This window comes from Delphinus delphis, chromosome 11, assembly GCF_949987515.2.
Source record: "Delphinus delphis chromosome 11, mDelDel1.2, whole genome shotgun sequence".
NCBI lineage: Eukaryota > Metazoa > Chordata > Mammalia > Artiodactyla > Delphinidae > Delphinus > Delphinus delphis.
Window position 1 is genome coordinate 19,388,127 of NC_082693.1, and position 21,981 is coordinate 19,410,107.

General features: G+C 35.1%; 1 protein-coding gene across 15 annotated transcripts in view; it reads right to left on the reverse strand.

The window, feature by feature from the left end:
* SOX5 (SRY-box transcription factor 5) overlaps positions 1-21,981 on the reverse strand; it is a 989,998-nt gene that overhangs the window by 175,885 nt on the left and 792,132 nt on the right. The window lies entirely within an intron of this gene.

Consider the following 21,981-nt stretch of genomic DNA (forward strand, 5'->3'; position numbering starts at 1 on the left):
CTTTCCAGACGGTCAGGAGTCTAGTGTATGATGATAAGAATACAGAAAAAAATATGTAAAACTGGTATTTTAAAATTTCTTAATCATGAAGGCAAATCTGTACTGATTTCATCAGCTGAACAAACATGGATTAGGTACAAATGACCCTTAGGCAACGTCCACATGCTCAGCAGTCGAGCTGTACGAGACGTCTACTGATTGTAACCTCAGGACAAACCAAGCAGTCAGAGTCCACCTGGAGGAAACATATGATTACAATAACCATCGTTAATTACGAACTTGTACACATGAATTTACAGATGAATAAACTGGAACTTGAAAAGTTTAAACAGCTTTCTAAGTTTATGCAGCTACTAAGTGACGGAGCCAAGATTTAACCAACGTCCTCTGAAGCTAACTTCAGAGTGCTACCATCTATATCACTCAATAATAATACTGTGTCTTTACAAATTCCAGTCACACTGAAAAACAACTATGCAGTCTGACCAAAAGTTAAAATGTAAATATCTCTGGAATGATAAAGCAGTTTTATGTATTGACAGTGTTCCTGGCAGTCATGTACTCATTCTTTTCAATACTCATCACTTTCTCAAAGAAACAATATATCTAATAGTCAAAATAATTATAGCACAATGTATAAACAATCTTAAAGCTGTACTAGGTTGAACTGTAACCCTCCAAAAGATGTGTCCAACTCCTAACCCTTGGTACTTGTGAATGTGGCTTTATTTGGAATTAGGGTCTTTGTAGATGTTATTAAATTCAGAATCTAGAGATGAGATCATCCTGGATTCAGGCTGGGCCTTAAACCCAAACACTCGTGTTCTTATAAAAGAATGCAGAGGGATATGTGAGACACACAGAGACATAGGGGAGAAGAAGATGTGAAGGTGGAGGCAGAGACTGGAGTGATGACCTACAAGCCAAGGAACCCCAAGGATACTGGGCAGCCAGCAGAAGCTAGGGGAGAGACGTGATACAGACCCTCCCTCAGAACCTGCAGAAGGAACCACCCGTGCCAACACCTTAATATCAGACTATGGCCTCCAGAACTGTAAGAGAATAAATTTCTATTGTTATAAATCACCAAGTTTGTGGGAACTTGTTACGGCAGGCCTATGACACTAACACAACAGCAGTTCTAAAATTAGTGAATGACAATTCTACTTCCCTAAAATACAGTACTGAAGTATGCAGAATTTCTTGCAGTTGTGGATGATATAGAGAGTCTAACATTATTAATTCAGCCCTAGAGGATTTCTAGGATGTTAACTCTATCAGTATTATCTGATCATGAAAACTGTGGCATTATCTGGTCCTTCTCTAGGTTTCAAGTTCCACTAACAGCGTTAGGGACACATTCTCTCTCTCTCACTCTCTCTCTGTATTTAAATTATTTGGAATGAATAGTACATATTTTGTTTTATGACTAGTACCACTCACTAACAAAATATATCGGTTGATATATTTGTTCAGCCTTATTTTATACCATAAGTTACTACTGAAGTTAGAAATACTTAAAACTAATTTTTAACAATATGGCTTCAGCTGTATATAATTTTCTATATAAGTATGTCTCGCTTTGAGATAATTTAATATATATAAAAATCCAAATGCAAAAAATATAGTGAGAAATGGCCTATATTCGAAAAAATTGCTTTTCAAGAGATAGTCAATGTAAGTATTCTTTAAATGCTTCACTCAAATTTTAAAGTTCATTTTTTAATACAAACATTTATTTATAAAATTCTGATCAAATATCTATGAGTATATCAGTAGGGAGAAATCTATATTAACTGTATGTCAAAAATTAATATACACTGGAATTTCATGGAATTATTTGCCATTGCTAACTGTCTCTTTGAGAAGCATAGGGTTTTCAATGTTTTTTAAAAAAGCAACCCATGAGGGCACTGATAAAGTAGTCTTTTTGTGATTTATAACTAAATTTGAGTCTCTTCATTTCCTACCATCTTATTAGTGACACAGGATGTAGTAAACTCTATCAAATTCAGAAACTTAATATTTAAGATGAATAAAACAGTTATAACCTGCACTTATATTAATATTATACTATATGATAGTTTAATAACATTTAAAAGGTCAGACAGAAATTATATTCTTCTGCTCTGCAGAGATCCCATTATTACGCTAAGTACCTAATTTTTATGACCAATAACAACATTAGTAGTGATCCACAACTGGCACTTGCCTCCAGCTATGCCCCATTATTGGACACAGCTGGAGGCAAGTCCCAGTTGTGATGAAGCAATCAACTGCTCCCATATGGTCCTTCTAAAGAATGAATTCCATATAGAAATATCAGTGGTAAGACATGCAGCTACTTAGCACAGAGTCCAATAAGTGATGTTAAGTGGAAAGACTAGTCATTTCTCCAAAGAAATGCTCGGTCTCCAAAACAGCTAACAGTTAAAGAACTTTCGTCCCACTATCCTTCATGCAAACATGATTATCTTTAGTGATACTTCTTATGAAATCTGAACTTAGCTTAAATATTTCCTGGTCTCCAGAGACTTGATAAACTTCCATAACTAAAAACTGATTTACATTCTGCATGCGGCTGATTCTAGTATTTGCCAGCTTTTACCAAAATTTTGAATCCAAAGTTATGGAGGAACCTTAAGTTCTGTAACATCCAGAAGATATTGTGACCCACTGTGAAACTAAAATTAAATTTTGATAAATCATGTGATTTAGTGTGCTTACATACAAATTAATTAATTCAAAAATTTAGAAAGTAGGCTGATACCTGAATTCGATTTGACAAAGGACAAAGTTAATTCAGAGATGTAAATCAGTAAAAATACTGAAAGCTAGCATTCACTGTTATTAATAAAGGAAAAGAAAAAAAGATCCTTGGAATCATTAATGGTTTTGTCAGATAACTCTCTTGTCCATTGTTCTGGACAGTAGGCAGACATGTTTATTATTTTATATGTATGATAATGAACTGTGGTGTAAGGGATAACATTGGGAGATGGGGTTGTGATCAAGCAAACTGGTTTGGATACCATATCAATATATATATACTACTATGTATTTTAATGAGTTAAAGCTAATTATATCAATTGAAGGGAAAATCCCTAATTCTCCTGCTTTTTCTCTCTTGCTCTGCTCCATCTGGAGGTGGGGAGGACCAAACAAGAAACAAACAAAATCCCTTCTGAGATGCTGATTCCTTAAATTTCAAGTTCAGAGTAATGATATGAAGCAGAGGAAGGGAAGATAGGTTACCACCAACAAAAACATTTGCTCCAGTGCTCTACAAATTTTAAGGCACACTCACTTTACAGTATTTGATTGTTTTATCTCAACTATCATGTAAGAGGTACTAAAATTTTGAACCTACAGATGAAGCTGAAAATCAGTGACTGTCCAAGGCCATACACCTAGAAAATAGTAAAGTCTCCAGTTTTTAAATCCTATGGTCTAGGTATAGCCCATAGCCTTTCAAGGAAAAGACCACTGTTCTTCCTCCAGGCTGTTCTCTTATGCCCTCTCAATGTCCCCCTTCTTTAAATATATGACCAGTATCCCCACATTCAAAGAAACGTCTCTGCACTCCTATTCTTTGCTTTTCCAAGGCCTCTGGATTTTCCATTGCTTTTTTCTTCATGTTTCTAATCCCTAATTTACTTTGGCCCTTCAAGATTTGAAATAGCTACAATTACTGTCTCAGTATACTCTTACAGTAAATGAAATTATATTATTGGCTTTTTCCCCACAGGATTTTGAAAATCTTAGTAATGTGTGAGCATTGTTTCAAAGAAGATAAAAATATCTTCATTATAGTGGAGCACAGTATCTGGGATATTTGATCCCTACCTAATTGATAGTACTTTGAGGTCCCTTATACTTTGCATAAAGACATATATAAACACTCTAACTATACTTTAAAAGGCCAAAAAAATCCAGTTGTGCTAGTTTCATACATTATAATGAATTATAAACTATGCATTAAAGTATTTAGAAAATATAATCTGTATTTCATAATTTTTAATCCATCTTCAACCTTGATTTTCTTCCTTTCGCCTCAGTTACTACCCACCAATGACAAGCATTTGTATCCTTACCTAATTACTCCTGTTTTCCTTTTAGAAAGCTATTAAATAGTGAAAAGAAAAGAGGCCTGTAGTATTTCTCACTATCATGTTTATTGAGACCAGCTCGAGACTACATAAGGAGAGAATTATGGGTATGTAGGATTGTAAAAAGAGAGCCTCAATGAATGAGTCCCTATGGGCAAGACCAGATCATAACAACAGATGATGTGGGCAGATATCCCACTGACATTTAGTATAGCTCAACACAGCCAGAATGGAATAAAACATAATAGTGGTCAAGGTGGAAAGAAGGGAGAAGTAGTAATGAAATAACTGCAGCACATCCTGAGGTTATTTTCTGTTTCTCCTTTAAGTTAAAGCAGTATCATAAGGAGAAAAGGCTCATAGCTGTTTTCAAGTTATCTGAACAATCAATGGCACTAGGGGACGATGTCTACCTAACCTTGCACATCTTTCCTTGATGAGTTTTTCCTTTGTGATTCCAGTAAGTAAATTATAATGTTTGTCCTATTGTCTGAATGGTTGTTACTAAGGGAAAAGACTAAAATTGAACAAACATGTCATTAGCATTCTTAAAACGTTTAAAAACGAAAGACACTTCAAATTCAAGATACTTAATTTGTTTTAATGTTTATGCAAAGGAATCAATAAAAGGAACCAAGCCATAAATGTGTTTATGGGATAGAGATTTAAAACAGAAAAAATATGAATTTTTTAGTATATTATCACTTTTTGATACGAATCTAATAGTAGAAGTCAGTAATTAGAGTGAGTTAAAAAAAAAAAGAACTGGGGTAATTATTCTGGGATAGACACATTCCTTGAGCTTTCTAGAATACTTACAGTGAAAATATATCAAAAATCAAAAATTATTCCTTCGTGTAGGCATTTCAGTTTCATTCTGAGGCTGTAAAACTCCTATCATAATCTTTATAACCAGAAGAAGAGATTGGACAAGCAGGTTCAATGTCTTAGGGTCCATAATTTCAGGGACTTGTCAGAATTATGACAGAAGGTTGATCTAAATTGAGCTGGGATGGTTGCAAAATATAATGTTTTCAGAAACAATATTTAATCCTTTCATCTTTTCCTGTGAAAACTCAGATAATTTTGAATTTTCTAAGTCTTCCTGTCTCCATTTTTCAGGTATTATGCCATTGCATATTAGTCTGTATCAAAAAACTCATAAAACATCAAACTTAGGGTTAATTTGAGGATTTTTTTTCCCATATTTCTGTTCTGTTTCCCCTGATCAAGTCTCAAAATGAAGAAAATCAATCAAATGATAAAAAAATGAAAAAGTAAAAGAAGGATGCAAAAAAATGCCATTAAATAAAGATATATGGAGGAGATGGGCTAAAGGAGATTAATTCCATGTGGCTCTGAATATGGTACTAAAAAAGTTTACAGAAGAGTACCTCTCTCCCATCCTAAATAAAACATAAAGTTCTGAGGATTTAGTCAGATAAAGAAGGCACAATGAAAATACTATCATATCTTAGCATAAGAAGGCATTAATAATTAGTAATCCTTACAAAGTGGGTAAAGGAATAGCATGCATACATTTGAGAACTTCATTAATACATTTTATAAACACTGTGATCATGATTTCCTTTAATTTAGCAATAACCAAAGAATGTCCATTGATTGGCTTCATCATTCACTTTTTTCCTACAATAGACCCTTATGTTATTTCTATGATTATGACTGTATGCAAGAAGAAAATCATCAGATACTTGAATTGTGTCATGACATGGATGAGCACAGAGATGGATGAAAACCTAATTGTTACATTACTCAAGGTGGGATTTTGTTTACATGTATTGACATTATATCTTACAGTGGCCACATAAGAGAAATAAAATATATAATGATACCATTGTGAGAAGTGAGATTCACAAGATATCTAAACTCGCCTACAACTATATGAATTATTAGCATTTTCATGCTACTGGGATACTAATTTTTTTAAGTATGTATTTACAAAATAACATCTGATGGGTACTTATTTCTGCATTGTGTTCTTTCTCCTAAATTCTCACTGAGATGATCTGTTGTCTAGGAATGAGTCTGTGTCACAAGCAGGAGAATAACTGAGGAGAAAGCAATTGGGTAAGAGACAGCACAGAAAAGAAGAAAAAAGATATAAGGTAGTAGAAGACAGGTTAAAGAGAAGACAGCTTAAAGTAATGATGTGTTGATGGAAGTATTTGTACACATCAAGATTATGCTTGTAACACATTTAAGAGCAGTAGCCTTTTTTAATCACAAAAGAGACTTCACTCAATGTCTCAAGGGATAAAGATTTTAGAGAAAGATCTTCTTTCCTGTTTCCTTACATGAATGAAGCAGTTGTTACAGAACAAAAAAGAAAGAGGATTTTTTAAAACTATAGGAGACTGAAAGATAAAGCTTTCAATAAATGATAGAAGTATATCAAATACCCTAAATGGGGAGGCTGGGGAACGGGCATCATTTTACAGTGAGAGAAAAAGAAAAATCAATTGCATAATGGGAAAATATTTTCCAGTGTCAAAATATTCATTCCCTAATGTAGGTTTTTAAAACATATCTAGAAATCAAAGAGGTCCTTTAAAATATTTCAGTTTTACTTTGAAAGAGCCTCAGCTACTGTTTATCAAAGGAATATTTTTCTTAGAGAAGCATTCAGACATTATTTTCATACTAGAACATCATTTTTTCCTTTCTTTAGTTTATGAACTCTGAAGATACAATGTTATAAATTTTGATCCAAAATGGATCAAGCAGAGAGACACTAGCTCACTGTAAAAATGATCATTTTTTTAAAAATATAGAGACCATCATGAGCCAATGAAATATATGTTAAAAAAGTTTTGCATGTATGCCTCTCAAAATGATATACTGATAACTTTAGTGAATCAGAATTTGATGAACATTTTCTAATTGTTCTCTCCTGCGTGATGAGTCATTTACAATTTTCATGGAACCATTCAAATGTTGTTCCAAATTTCTTTAGCAAAAGATTTAATATCTGTTTCAAATTCCAGATAAAGTAATAAATACAATTTTATGGGCTCTGCAGGACTGCTGCTTATTTTGTGCTCATCAATGCTTCAGATCTTGGTTATTTAACATGATCAATCAGGACTAAGAGATCAGGGTCTACACCTAATTACATGGGACTTAGGCACAGCCCTTACCATTTCTGGACCATACTTTCTCCATCTACTGAAGAAGAACAAGTTGGATTAAGTTATCTCTAAAGACTATTTGTCTATATTAATATTTTATTGATTAAAGAGTTCTAATTCAGTACTACTCAAGGTGTTGGTTTGTGAGGTCAGGAGCTTGTACTAGGATATAAACCACCAAATTTCTTTCTTCATCAAGAAATTCTTGCAGTGAAAAAGAATGTCAGCTGAATTGAAACGGGTTTAGCAAGCCCCTTATCTCTTCAAGGACTTGTAGCAGTTCAGACTGGTCTGAAGGCCATAAAGTCCTAACACATTCTTCTTCCTGCTCATTCAAATAATTATCTTCAAACATACCCCCAAATTTTTACAATGATGTAAACGTTAGTAGTCTTCAGTCCTACAGCAATTGGGAAGAGTGAAATAATTTGCAGGTTTCATAATTACACCCCTCAAGCATGCAGTTGGCTGTACCTTAAATAATCAAAAGACTATACATTAAATTTAGTCTTCCAAGACAGAGGCTCAAGGCAAGGAAGTTTGAAAAATTAACCATGGCTATTGTTATTGTGACTTTATCCCCAAACCTAAAATTGGGACACATGGCCTGACAAAAACTAGTGTATTTATGGGTTTTCAAACTGAAACAAAGTTATTTAAATAGACAGAATGGTGTTAGCAAAAGGGTTAAAATCACTGAGGTATACTGCATCTCTTATTAGGGATCCAAGGAGTATAAAAGAATGGATGACTCATGTGAATAGACAGAGAAAATATTTGACATATGAATGTCCTAGAAAATTTAGAGTAGGATATACATGCACTGTATATATAGTCCTAATAACCGAGTATAAAAAATTGTCATTTTCAGAAATTCCTATTTGTGGAAATTACAGTATAGTGAATCTGTATATTCTTTCATTAGCATAGTCTCAAAATTATGTTTAAAATTAGAACATGCCCTGATTCTATTTTATTATATAATCACGCTAAGTTAGATATAACGGAACATTTAAAATGTATATTTAAAAAATTACTTACACAAGAAGAGAAGAGGGGGAATGAGAATTGGGATTCTTCCTCAGGGTAAAACTTACTATCTATATAAGTGGATGACATTTTTATTATTCAGGTGCTTCAAGGCATCCAATTGGTCAAAAGCTAGTTGCTTATGTAAATAATGGTGGAGACCTATAGTTAGGTACCTTTAAATTTGTTTGTTTCAAACTAAGGGTAAATTTTTACCAAATGTGTGTAAATTATTTAACCATTGATTGACTTCACAAATATTGACCCCTAACTACAGTGCTTTCTCTTTCACCTCTTTGCAGCTATTTGCTTGTTGAATCATTTTTGTCTCTCTCCATACACATAGACTCATATACCACATTTCTATATACATTACTTCACTTTAAATGTCTTTTAGTGCTTCTGAGTCTGACTGATGTAAGATGTTATTTTGAACATGCCAAAGCATCTAAACGACTCCAGCCTTTTCTTTTCAGCCTGCATTCCTTGATAAGTGGCAAAGCTTCCCACTTATCAGTCACTCAAAGTGACTGTAGCTGTCAGTTGTGTACAAAGCGCAATCAGTTTGGAAGCGGAGACACCAGCATTTTTCTTCTCAGCTTGAAGCAAACACGTTTTGACTGCTAGTCATTCAATTTTAAAGCATTCTCAATTAGGGTGGATGAAGATATAAAGAAAACACATCCTAAACACCTCCACCAGGCAACAGAAAAATTTTATTGTTATCTCTTGATTTACTTTAAGGCAGCCATTCCTCCTCTTTTTCTGGCTGCTTGACATGGGTGCTCATGACAACACACCCTCTATCATGAAAAGACTGAAATAATATATTATACTAACACCCTGTGGAACCTCTGTTTGAGCCTGTTTACATGTTTTCTTGTGCTCTCTCCCTCTTGAATCACCCTGTAGTAAATCAAATAATTTACTTCAAAAATTAAAACAAAACACTCTTTTAGACTCACTTGGTTTATTTGTGAACAAATTTTTACTCAATGGAAACACAAAATCCAATTCAATAATGAGAAGAAACAGGAGAAAAGTTAGCCAGAGAAAGGAACTTTGGGGGAGAGAAAATAAAATAAAAATAGTAAAGGAAATAACTAGTGGCTATGTCAGATGGTCAAGCAGCAGGTATGGATACAGGTACTGGCAAAGTTGTGAAAAGGAATAGAGAGAGAGAAAGAGAGTTAAAAAGGTATTCAGAATTAGATGGTGGTTATGGGAGGAGAAAAAAATTTAATACCTATTTTGGCACTAAATGGAAGAAATGAAGGGAAGATAATGATTCAAAAAATGTATGTACAGACACCTGTGTGTATATATAGATATATTAATAGAAATCTCAAATTAAATATATGGGTATGATATCAAAATTAGCTCATTAGTTTACCTCTTTTATAGTTAAACATATGTGTATGCTATGAAAGTTCATTAGATCACTTCTAATTTCCTTTTTAGGTCTAACATAATTGTCAACATAAAATAGTTTTAGAAGGTATTTATCTTGGGGCTTCCCTGGTGGCGCAGTGGTTGGGAATCTGCCTGCTAATGCAGGGGACACGGGTTCGAGCCCTGGTCTGGGAAGATCCCACATGCCGCGGAGGAACTGGGCCCGTGAGCCATAATTACTGAGCCTGCGCATCTGGAGCCTGTGCTCCGCAGAGAACAAGAGAGGCAGCGATAGTGAGACGCCCGCGCACCGTGATGAAGAGTGGCCCCTGCTTCCCACTAGAGAAAGCCCTCGCACAAAAACGAAGACCCAACACAGGCATAAATAAATAAATAAATTTAAAAATAAATTTAAAAAAAAAGATATTTATCTTTTATAAATATGGCACCCTATCTTTTTTGGCATTCATAAGTGAAGATTTGGTTATATGTAATATTTGCTTATGTGAAACATATCTTTCCTCCATTTATAAATATTTATTTCCTCCATTTATAAAGGGCACCCTCTTACCTGGCTTACTGTAGAAGGCAAAACTAAATTACTTAAAAAGAAATCCTGCCACATTTGCTAGTTTAACAGGTTTAGCTCAGTTTGATAAGATCAATTACTTTTATTTTCTAGGGATTATCTGAATTAAATCACTCATTGCTACTCTAATAAGGAGAGAGAGGAAGAAGGCTCCTTTTAGTCTACATAGTAGTCAACTGTCAGGATCTCAGAATATCTCTCTCTCTCTCTCTCTCTCTCTCTCTCGCTCTCTCTCTCTCTCTCTCTCACACACACACACACACACACACACACACACACACACATCCTCATTTCTACTCCCAACAAGATTGAGAAAATGCCATAATCTATCTGAATTCTTGTGATAATCATGAGAGGTGACTTCTACAAAGTACGAACCACTTAATAAGCACTGGGCTGCTTCTTCTTACTAGTATAGTACAAGGTACAAAATGATTTTACAAATCACATACAGCACTAGGGAATGTTGGTTGTCTATTTTCGATGGCTCCCATAGCATCTATTTTAATCTCTTGAGAAAATTACTGTCTTACTTATTTTTACATCCACTACACACTGGATAATGCGCCCTCACTTCATTCATACAGTCATACATTGAGTAAATATTTCTGAGTTCTCATCATATGTCAAGAAGATTTACAGGTTCTTTGGATACAGCAGTGATCAAGACAGATAAAATCCTTGACCCCCATAGACTTGTTGCTAGGTGTGCATTTGTGGTCGCAAGGGTACAGCAAGAACTAAATAAATACAAGGGGTGAGAGTGCTGTAAGACAAGTCTGCAGGAAAAGAGCTCAGAGGCAGCTGGAGGAGGCAGGAGCGCCTCCGGCTCTCAGAGGTGGCCTCCCTGAGGAGGACGGCACTGGAAGAGATGGCTGGCTGAAGTGAGGCTCTGAGGTATGGGAGGAGGTGAAGAAAGCATTCCAGGCCACAAGAATGACAAGTACAAATGCTCTGATGCTAGAACATTGTCGGCATATTCTTGGCAACCAGAAAAGATGGGTTTCTAGCGTGGAAGGAATGAGGGAGAAAGTTAGAGGTTGATGTAATCAAGTATACCCAACAGACTAAGGTAAGAAGAGTGAATTCATTTTAAATGACATGATTTTGAGTATGGTTACAGCACAATTAAATTTAAAAGATTACTCTAGCAGCTACGTGAAAAACCTAGTTAGCAGGTCAACAGAGGAAGTAGGATGACCCATTTGGTTAGGGAGCCTATAACATCAGGCTAGGTGAGAAGTGATGGTGACATAGACTAGAGTGATCATGGGAGAAGTTGCTCAACTGATAGACTTTGAGGATAAAAGCCAATTCCGATGGATTAGTTGTGAGACATAAGGGAGTGAGAGGATACAAAGACAGCTCCTAGGTCTTTGGCAACAGTAACTAGGCAAGTGGTATCATATTCACAGATGGATAAATCAGGAAAGAATGAGTTTGGGGGAGATGATCACAGGTTCTGTTTGGAAAATGTGAAATTTGAGATGCATATTAGTTATGCATTTAAACAGGCTGAGTAGACAGCTGGGTATTAGACTCTGAGGTCCAGGTGAGAGACAGAGGCTCTCAAGATAAATTCTGGAGTATTATCCATAGGATGGTACACAAAGACTTTAGATGGGATCATTTAGGAAATAAGTGGAGATAAAGAAGTCAGAGGATGGAAAATAAACGCAAGTTAGCTTTTTAAGGACAGGAAAGAACCTACCAAATGAGACTGAGAATGGGGAAGAAAAGCAGACTGTGGTCTTTTGGAGGCCAACCAAAGAGTGTTACAAGAAAGTGGGAGTGGTCAACTTTATTGAATGCTGCTGTGAGCTCCAGTATAATAAAGACTGAGAATTAAGCACTTCTAGAATATTCACTGAAAAAGAAACATCTTCAGTTTTCCTTTTGTTTCTGCTTCAAGGGAAAACTGGGGACCATTCTGGTATCATAAAGGTATCCTGTGTTCTATTTACCTCTCCTTTCTCATGTTTTTTAACTGTTAATCTTTCTTTTCTGAAGAAAAGAGCCAAATAAACACGCACACACAGAGTAAAAAGTCAATCAGTTTCTCGTTGCCTGTAAATTACATAAAAATTTACCAACTCTTGAGTAGAAATTAGTACTCTGGCTAGAGAGCTCTTCGAAGGAAACTTGCCCTGTGCTAGGCACGTCTGGAATGTATGTCTTGACTCATGATATAATTACTCTTCGTAGAATTAATTCATTTTATGTTAACACTGTTAATTTCACTGGCATCTAATTTTCTACCTATTTGTCAACTCTCTTCAAAGATAGGAGACAGAAATTCTTTCTAAAGACTCTGTGAGCACTTCCTGCTACCACATTTATTTACCACACTAACTGTATAAATTAAGGTGAAATAAAAGAAGTTCATTTAGGCCAACATATTGACTTTTGACCTATATTCTCCAAACCTGTTATTGATAACTTGCTTTGTTTTGTTTCCCACTATTTGATAATTACATTCCCAGGTTTCATCTAAGCACTGATGGATTCTGCTTTGTTAACTGGTAAGATATGAACTGTAGAGCCTCAGTGAAGAACAACGTTCAGCTTTTTCCACAGGTAATGATGTTTAGTAAAGGTGGCAAAGCCATGGGAAATGCTGCTCTCGGTCTGCTTTCCGGGCCAGTCTCAGTGATTCCATAATGACCACACTGGATTAAATGAAACCAGGGTTCACTTCAAAACTCATACTGCAAAGATTGGAGAAAGAAAAAACACAGAAACGGCACAGAAACTGGATGACAGAAAAAGGAAAACAACATGAAAGACTGAGATTCCACATAAAAAAATGAGGAAAAGGAAATGACCTCCTTCCTTGAAATGCATTGTTTATGTCTTTACTGAGGAGCCCAAGTCAGGATGAATGAATTACAGAACCAGGATTACAGCTTCCAAAAACTGTTGTGAACGTCACTTCAACAGAATCATCAACTATAGCTGTTATTTCAACTAGGGTCTCAATAATGATACTAAAAAGTTTAAAATATCAAGGTCATTGTCTAAAATTATATATAAACTCATACTGTTTGACAAATTTAACAAAAAGGGGAAAACGATGGTGAAAGTCTCCATATCTACGTCCCTTGTCCCCACTATTTTCCCACCAGAGAAACTAAAAAATATATTCTATGTTATACAGATCTTAGAACTGCATATTTTGGTTTTGGAGCTTGGAGCTTCACCTTCACCTTTCATCATCTTTATGAGGACTCCTTTGTTCCCAGATACTGTTTACTGTTCTGAATATTTTCTCCTATTTAAAAAGAAAGAATTTTTTTTAAATGATGTTCTGATTTACATTTCCAAGATAGACTGACCATGTGCATATATCTCAGTTCTTTCTGGAGACATCATTAAAACAATAAAAACAAATAATTTATAAGCCTATGTCACATAAGATAATTAAGAATAAAAGGCATGCACAGGCAAGAAATATGACCAAAGTTCTGGAAGATGAAAAGCAATTGTAGAGTGTTAGCTGATGAAAGTGGGTGAAACAGACTAGAGTATACACGCAGGGGGTTAAGTGAAAACAGGGCTTAATTTTTACTCAGAATCACCAGAAAGTCTTAGGACTTGGAATACTAGATATGAGAGAGAACAGGAGTTTAAGACCTGGGTTGAAAACAGTAGTATTATTTGAAAGTGGCTCTCGTCTTCTCCCCCAGCTACATCACACCCACTTCAACAGAAACTGAATAGTCTAAGGAAATTTACGATAGCTAGCGCATGATCATTGGAATCCCAGAACAAAGACCTTTCTGTACCCATATACAGGATTCATGTTATGTATGGCCAGCTTCCTGTTCTCACTAAAGCAGTGCCCACCTGTTGATAAGTGTCATTCATAGTCAGAGCTCCCAGTCTACTTGTTCTTATCTCATTCTTAAATCTGGATGGGTAACCAATCATTTTCTAATTCCAGTAGAACTTCAAGCTGAAAGAGTAACATCAAGATAAACAAGGAGGTGAAAATGAGAGAAAAGATAATTTAAGGAAGTGAGAATTTAATTTTTTTGGTAACACCCTCAAACATGTATACCCTGAGATATTCAAGGAGAAATGATCCATTAAACAATAGGATAACCTGAAAAAAGAATTAGAGAAAAGAAGTTGCTCATGGAAATTAAAAAGGTAATTTCTCAAAGATCCAATTAAAAAATTTAGGAGATAAAATTTAGGCAATCCCCTAAAAATAAGAACCAAGAAACAGAAACAAAAAATATGAACATTAGGAAACATAGTTACTAACCCAGAAAATACAATGTCTGCCTAATAGGAGATCCAGAAAGAACTGAAAAATAAAGGATAAAATGGTCAAGAAAAAAAAGACAAGATAATTTTCCAGAGCAAAAGAACATAACTTTAGAACAAAAGATTCATGGTGCTTACAAAATAATAAATGAAAAATATCAGAATATATGCTGATACTTCTCATTTATTGTGAAATGCCGCAGTAAACAGAAGATACTAAAAGCCTTCAGAAAGCAAAAATATTGGTCACACCAACAAAAACATCAGATCAACATCATATTTCTCACAGATGCGAGAAGATGATGAATCGATGGATTTGAAATAGAAGGGAAATGACTTCCAACTTACAATTTTATTTGCAGCCAAATTATCAATCAAGTAGAGGGGTAAAAAGGAGCCCCTCCTTTTTTTTTCTAGGAAGTTTCTTGATGTGATTCTGGAGCAAAACAAGGAGATAAAGCAAGGAGGATAATATAGGACCTAGTGATTCTCTCGACCCTGGAGAACCATAAAGGGACATCCTAGAATGTCGGCAGGACTAACTAAACCAAATGAAAGCAGAAGAACAGAGGACTAGGGAGAAGGTGTCAAGGAAGGTCGGATTGTGGAGATCTGGTTTATTCTTGAGAATTTACGGAGATAATAAGGCAACTAATATTGCGGCGGGCCGCTTCCGACCAGCAGAATAACGAGCCGCCACACGCAAGATTCTTCTCGTATCACACTTTATTGGAGCACAGCTTGGTTGAAGAAAGATGGAAGGAAGACCCTACGCAGCAGAATATGGCAGGCTTTATACTGGCCAGAAGGTCCGCACAATAGCCCTGGATTGGTGTGTGTCAGTACATGTGACAATATATTGTTACGCCTACAATCCACGGGATGCACGCGTGGCGCCTTACGCGGCACTCCCGGGTAGTGCAAGCAAGATGCAAAAATGTAATTTCGCCTTCCTCTGGACTAAGAATCCAGCTCCTTCCTGGCGGCGTCCCACATAATATGAGGAAGAAAGACTAATGAAAAGTCAGTTGGAAAGTTCAAACCTACACAGAAATGAAATACGGAGCACCTTATTTAGACTATGCAGGAAAAATATATAGACATATTGTAACCTAAAAATCATCTACTGATTTTCAGTTTTTAGGATTAACCAACAGGTAAAGCACAACAGCTATGTGTGTATGTGTATATTTACACATACATATATACACACATGTATTATATATATTTAGAGTAAACACACAGATAACAGAAATTGGCAGCTGTGTGTGACAGAAGAGAGATGTCATCCTCATCCGACAAGGCAAGTGTTAAGAGACACTATTTATAGTTGATTGAGAAAAGAGGTGTAAGTTAACTATTTAAAGTTTAAGAATATCTATTGGAAGGACTTAAATGACTTATGTCATTATATTACAGGTGAGGGAGGGGTATAGGGGAGGGTGCTGGACTGGCAATACCAGAATTAATTTCCAGTTTCCAAGTTAATGATATTTAAAGTTGATAAATCAGAAACGGCACTATAATAATATTTGATATACAGAAGTATAATAAATACTAGAAGGCTATTAAAGAAAAACAGATTTTAAGGAAATCTTTTCTGAGTGAAAAGATTGGGCACAGTACAGAGGACTGGGCTCGGATGGTTGCTTTCATTATTCTCTTGTACTCTTTTAGCCATCAGGTATGTGTTATATCAATACAAATTTAAAAATATATATGCATATCAATCTATCTGTATCTCTATCTACAAAAGCAGGTTTGTCCAGACAGAGAAATCATATGAATGGCTGAAATTCTATCATTAGGTAATCACCAGGAGACGTACGTAAAGAAAAAACAATGCTTAAAGGATTTTAAAGTGGCTCCCTCTGAGTAAAAGGACAGACCTGCAGTTATCATCACTGCTCTTTTAGGAGAGGACACCCATCTTCTCAATAGGAAGTTCTCCTTCCAGAAAGTACAAGGAAGAGAGGAAAGTCATTTCGAAAGCTGGTACTTTGTATCTCCATATTTTCTCCTCTAATAATCTATCTGAATGTCAAGAACTATATCCTCCCAGTGGTGGTATATTGTATTTCATACAGAAAAACATTAGTCGGAGCTCAAGGAGTTAATGCATTTCCTTCTTAGGTTGAAATGCTACCTTAATTATATGGTGTTTATTCTTGGCATTTCCAGTTTCCTAAAGAGACAAGGTTACTTTGCAATCTCTTTGTGCTCATGTATATGTGTGGGGTCTTGTTGAGGGGGGTAAAATGCTTCCGACTTACCACACTCAGAGAAAGAAATCATAAATCAGCAGGTCAGTCAGGTACTATTATTTCATCTTTAACGTTATTATGTTTCCAATGCAATATTTCAATGGATTTCCTTCTGCATAATAATTTATCAAGAATTACCAAAACTCTTAATGAGCTCAGAGAACTTTGGCTCCAATAAAATGAAACCTTTATCACAAATTGGTTGAGCCCATGACTGCAACGTAATCATTCAACTGTATATAAGTCAAGATGTATTTTTACTTCGTAGGAATAAGTTCCCAGGGAAAGAAAGAAAACTCATTTTAAAACTTTGGCCATGAAGCCTTAAATGGCAGAATATTGGTGAAATAAAAATGACCAAGACTTGGGGAACTTGGAATCCAGCCATGGTTCCACAAGCAACAACTTATGTGACCTTGGGAAAATCTTCTAACCTTACTTGGTTTCACTTTACAAATGTCAAAATGAGAGATAGGTCTAAGTAAAGGCTTTCTAAAAATCTGCCGTAGTTCTAAAATCATATAAATTTGGAAGAGTGAACTTACACTTTTCAGTGGCTACTGCCATGTAGGTTATATATTTTTTTCCTAGAAATTCTCCTCTATGGAAATATTCATTAAATTGTCCATCATCAGAAAAACAGAAAAAAGTTTTTCAAATGACTTAGGCAAAAACTTTTACCATTGTGTGCTCATTACATGCCAGGGATGATGCCATTTAATCCTCAGACTAACCAGGTGTGACTTAGGTACTATAATTCCCATTTAATAGATGGGAATAATGAAACTCAGAAGGACTGAGCAATTTTCTCAAGATCACATAGCAGATGAGGTACAAAGATGCAGAAACTGAACATGAGTATGTCTAAATCCACAGAACCTGCCCTCTATCTTTTTGTTTAACCATTGAATACACTTAAGTTTCATACAGTTAAATATAATCCTGTAACACCTAAAGAATCAAGCTCTCTCCTACATACTACAGAATATACACTGCACAACTAAGAATACAAAGGAACAGAGATTTGTCCTTTGCTTAATCCTTAGCTCCAGACAGAATCAGTGACCCAAAGCTACTATTAGTCCTGCATGTGCTTACCTTATGAATCAGAAACAATGACAGGGGGTTATTAAATACCAATTCTTTGCCCCCAAGAGAACACAATGAACGATAGTTGGAAAAGTTTGTCAGAAGAGGGAATGCAACAAATATGTAGCATCTCTTATGACAGTTTAAACACTGAGCTTCCAGTATGGGAATCATGAAATTATGCATTTGAAAAGAAGTACAATATCTTTAAATTCGCCCTTAAAAATATTTAAGTCAATTTCATATTAGAGCATGTTGTTGGACTGACCCTCTAAGATGCTAATAAGAACTTTAAATTCCATTAAGTATTATTGAAAAAGGGTAAGAAATTTAAAACTAGGACATGCTTCCCCTGGCCCCCCCAAACACACACCCAAAGCTACAGAAACCGTGTCCTATACAAAGCTTCAAGACAAAAAGAGAACTTGAGTCTTCAGGAACATTCAGTTTGTTGCCATGATGGACGCTGAATAGAGGTCACTCATTCATTTACTTTAAAAGGTTTTGGTAACAGTGAATCAGGTCAAGATGAACCACTCGTCTAGGATTGTTACTGGAAACATAAACCATCTAACAGTATTAGAAACAGGCTGACTTATTATAAAAAAGTCAGGAAATAAAACTGCTGAAGATGGGCACTATAGCACAAGCAATAGAGTAAAAGAAAAAAAAAAAGATTACCCTCAAAAAATCTAGAAGGGTATTTTTCTCTGAAATATTTACAAATTTCATCTTATGTATTAATGTGCATTAAAAGTTAGCTAGATACAGTAAGTAAAAGTGCAAAGATGTTCTTTTTTTTAAGGACAATAAACAAAAACATTAAAGAAAAATATTGCTGAATAGTAGAAAAGGAAGACTAAACCTTCTTAGTGTTCCTAAAATTAAGGGTCTCATAAAGAAAGAGACAAATTCTTGAGGGAAGATGGGATGTTTCTGATATTATGCATGATTTTATTTGTAGAATGAACTGATTCATGATCTTGTAAAGAATGACAGAAAATTCTCTTACTTCTTCTTTTAATCCTCATGAGTTATGTGAATAAACTTGGAAGAAGGCTATAACTCTATAAAGTCTTTATAAAGAAATAATGTAGATTGAGTTTTCAACCCAATTAGAATCATGCAATTTTAGAGCCAAGGTTGCTTTTTAAAGAGATAAGAACAGTTCATAAAGAATTGACCCTAAGTAATTAAATAAACTGGCTAATTTGCCAATTCCTATGGCTTTTTTCTCTTTCAACAAATAACTGCAGAGTAAAACTTACCACCGTTCTTTTCATCTGGAGTTGAAAGAAAATAGAATTAACAGGTCAAGAGAACTTTTAAGTAACCTGGGTCATTAGAATATGTGAATGTCTGTTCATACACACACGTACAAACTTGTTCATATGTTTTTAAACTTGAATGAAATATACTTCGAATGGAATAAAGATGACTAAATTAACCTCTCCTTTAAAGAGAGGAAAGAATGAGGAAAATGTTAGGGGACATCACCCTCCTGTCATTTAACACAGCTATCAAGTGTGAAAATTCGTTCTGCTCTCTTACCTATCAATCTAATCCATCTCACAGATCTGCTTAGACCATCTAACGTATTGCATAACTTTCCCAATATCTGAACCAAGTTAACGTCTTGTGTATTTATAGCTGAAAGAAACATTTTAAATGTAGCCCTAACTGTGGGCTAGTAACACTGCAGTCCACTATTATATCAAGAGAGGAACTAGAATGCATTGTTTTCTAAGGTCCAAAGGAACAATGGCACAAAACATCTAAAAAATGCAATCAGGATGAATAACGTAAGTGGAATGTTTTTTTCTACAAGGTCTTAAGGCTCCATATTTAAGAAAGAAAAAAAAGTAGATCAAATTCAAAAGACACTATATATTTTCAGATATCAAAGAAAATTTAATCTATGGTAAATTCTTATGTGAGCATTGATTACATATTGACAAAAATTCATTTCATAATAATATTTGTTATACATTTAATTTGCCTTCTACTATAGCAGATTTGATTTTTAATCTTCTCCCTCCTTATCCTATGCTGACAAAGAAAAGGAGGAAGTAGAAAGAAGAAAAGGGAGAGAAAAAATTCTATAGAGGAAATATGGTTAAAGATTTATGTGGGGACCAAAAAGGATCTCTTCTATGTTTTTAATCTTCTGTTTCTACATATGTCCCTACATCAGTGCTTCCCATATCTCTCAATAGACTAATTTAAATATATTGTGATTTTCATAACTATTAAGTGTTTGTTAGACAGCTCCAAATTAACAATTTATAAAATATACTTTAGAATATACTTTAGAACTATGATTTCAGTTAATGAATATACTAGAAGCTGTGAAAATTAATTCCTTTCAGACTGTCACTCTTGCTCGGTATTTATTTTTTGCCTGAAACATTCCCAGGCTTTTTTTTTTAAATAATAGCGTGATGGGTTTTGACTCCGTCGTTATCATTTATCTGTACTAACACTAGAAAAGAGGACAAATACACAGATATAGTATCTCAGCATCTTTTAATGTTTCCCCCAAATTACTGTCAGTGTGACATTATTTCCTTTAGGGACTACTGGCTTTTTTTTGGTCTACCCTGTGAACTAGTGGAGGCCAGCAGCATAACATTTTGATCAAATAGAAATTCTAAGCTTTTAAAATTCTCATACTCAGCAAAATTTCAACTAACAGTCAGAAAACTTTGCTTCTGATCCTGGTTCTACCTATAACTAGTCATGTGATCTTGGGCAAGTTATTAAACTTGGCTCCAGCTCGCTGGCATACAGTTTCTATAGTCATGTCATTTCTAGAATAGTTTAAGGTACTTCAGTTAAAAAATGCTCTGCCTTATAAAGTACAATGCTCCATGCTCTGGAGCAAGAAATCCTCCAATTTCAACATTTTGCTATTATGACAGAGCTTTAAATCCACATTATGAACGCAGTGGTCATAACTGTGGAATAATTGCAAAACAAGTAAGTACTGAAGGTGTTGCACAATTTATATGGTCAGAAAACACAGCTGACTGAGCCTTCTACATATTTATAATACGGGTTTACACACATTTTTGCAATTCTATTTAACAAAAGACTATCTCAATCTCATAAAAATTATAAACACTTAAAACCATTGGTACCCTCATCAAATCACAGTGAAACGAAGTGACTTGCAAAGGACCACACCACTCACTATGGAATTGTATCTGATTTATAAAGAGAAATTGCCATAATAATTCTATTATCTTTGGTTTTCAATAATCAAAAACATTTTAAGTGTAGATAACCTCGTACCATCAACTAAAATTACATTCAAAGGCAGCAGGCTTAGGCTAAACATGAAACCCGAAAAACAGTTTTAAACCATTGAATGAACAACCACACTCCAGATATGGACAGACAGATAATATCACATTAGAAATATGCTGTTCGCAATTAAGGAAGGCACGGAGTCTTGGATGGAACGTTTCACTGATGTTTCTCTGTCTCACTGAAACTGTGCTCATTAAAATCTCAGGTAGAATAAGAATGAGTAAACCTTGACTGGGCTATATAACCCACAGTAAAGAAATTAAGTGTAGCTGACCCAGTTAGATAAAATGGGATAAACTTTTTTGGCAAATAAGTCTAAACATGATAAACATGTGGATGAAATAATTTTGACATGTTTGCTTCTGTCATTTATATTTACACTTAATAAAATATATTGGATTCTCAAGATACAGCTTCAAGAGAATGATGAATTTCTCCCCAGATAAGCTGACTGCAAAACTAACAGTTGATTTCCGATGGATGATGTCCCGTAAGGTTGGAGTCATTGCTCCATGAACTAGTGTCCTCTTCTTGCTAGTCATAGCAAGCATGTATTGAGTACTTACTATGTGCCTTGACACTATGCTAAAGCTCTCCATCCATGATTTCATTAAATCCTCCTAAATACTCTACGAAATGAGTGCTTTCAGAAAGGGAATTTTCAGAAAGGGAAACAAATTTTGGCAAAACGCATGCCACAAGCAAGTGGTAGAGACAGGTTATCCCTGGCAGCTTTGCTTCTCATCATTGCAAATTTCCACAGAAGAAAAATATGG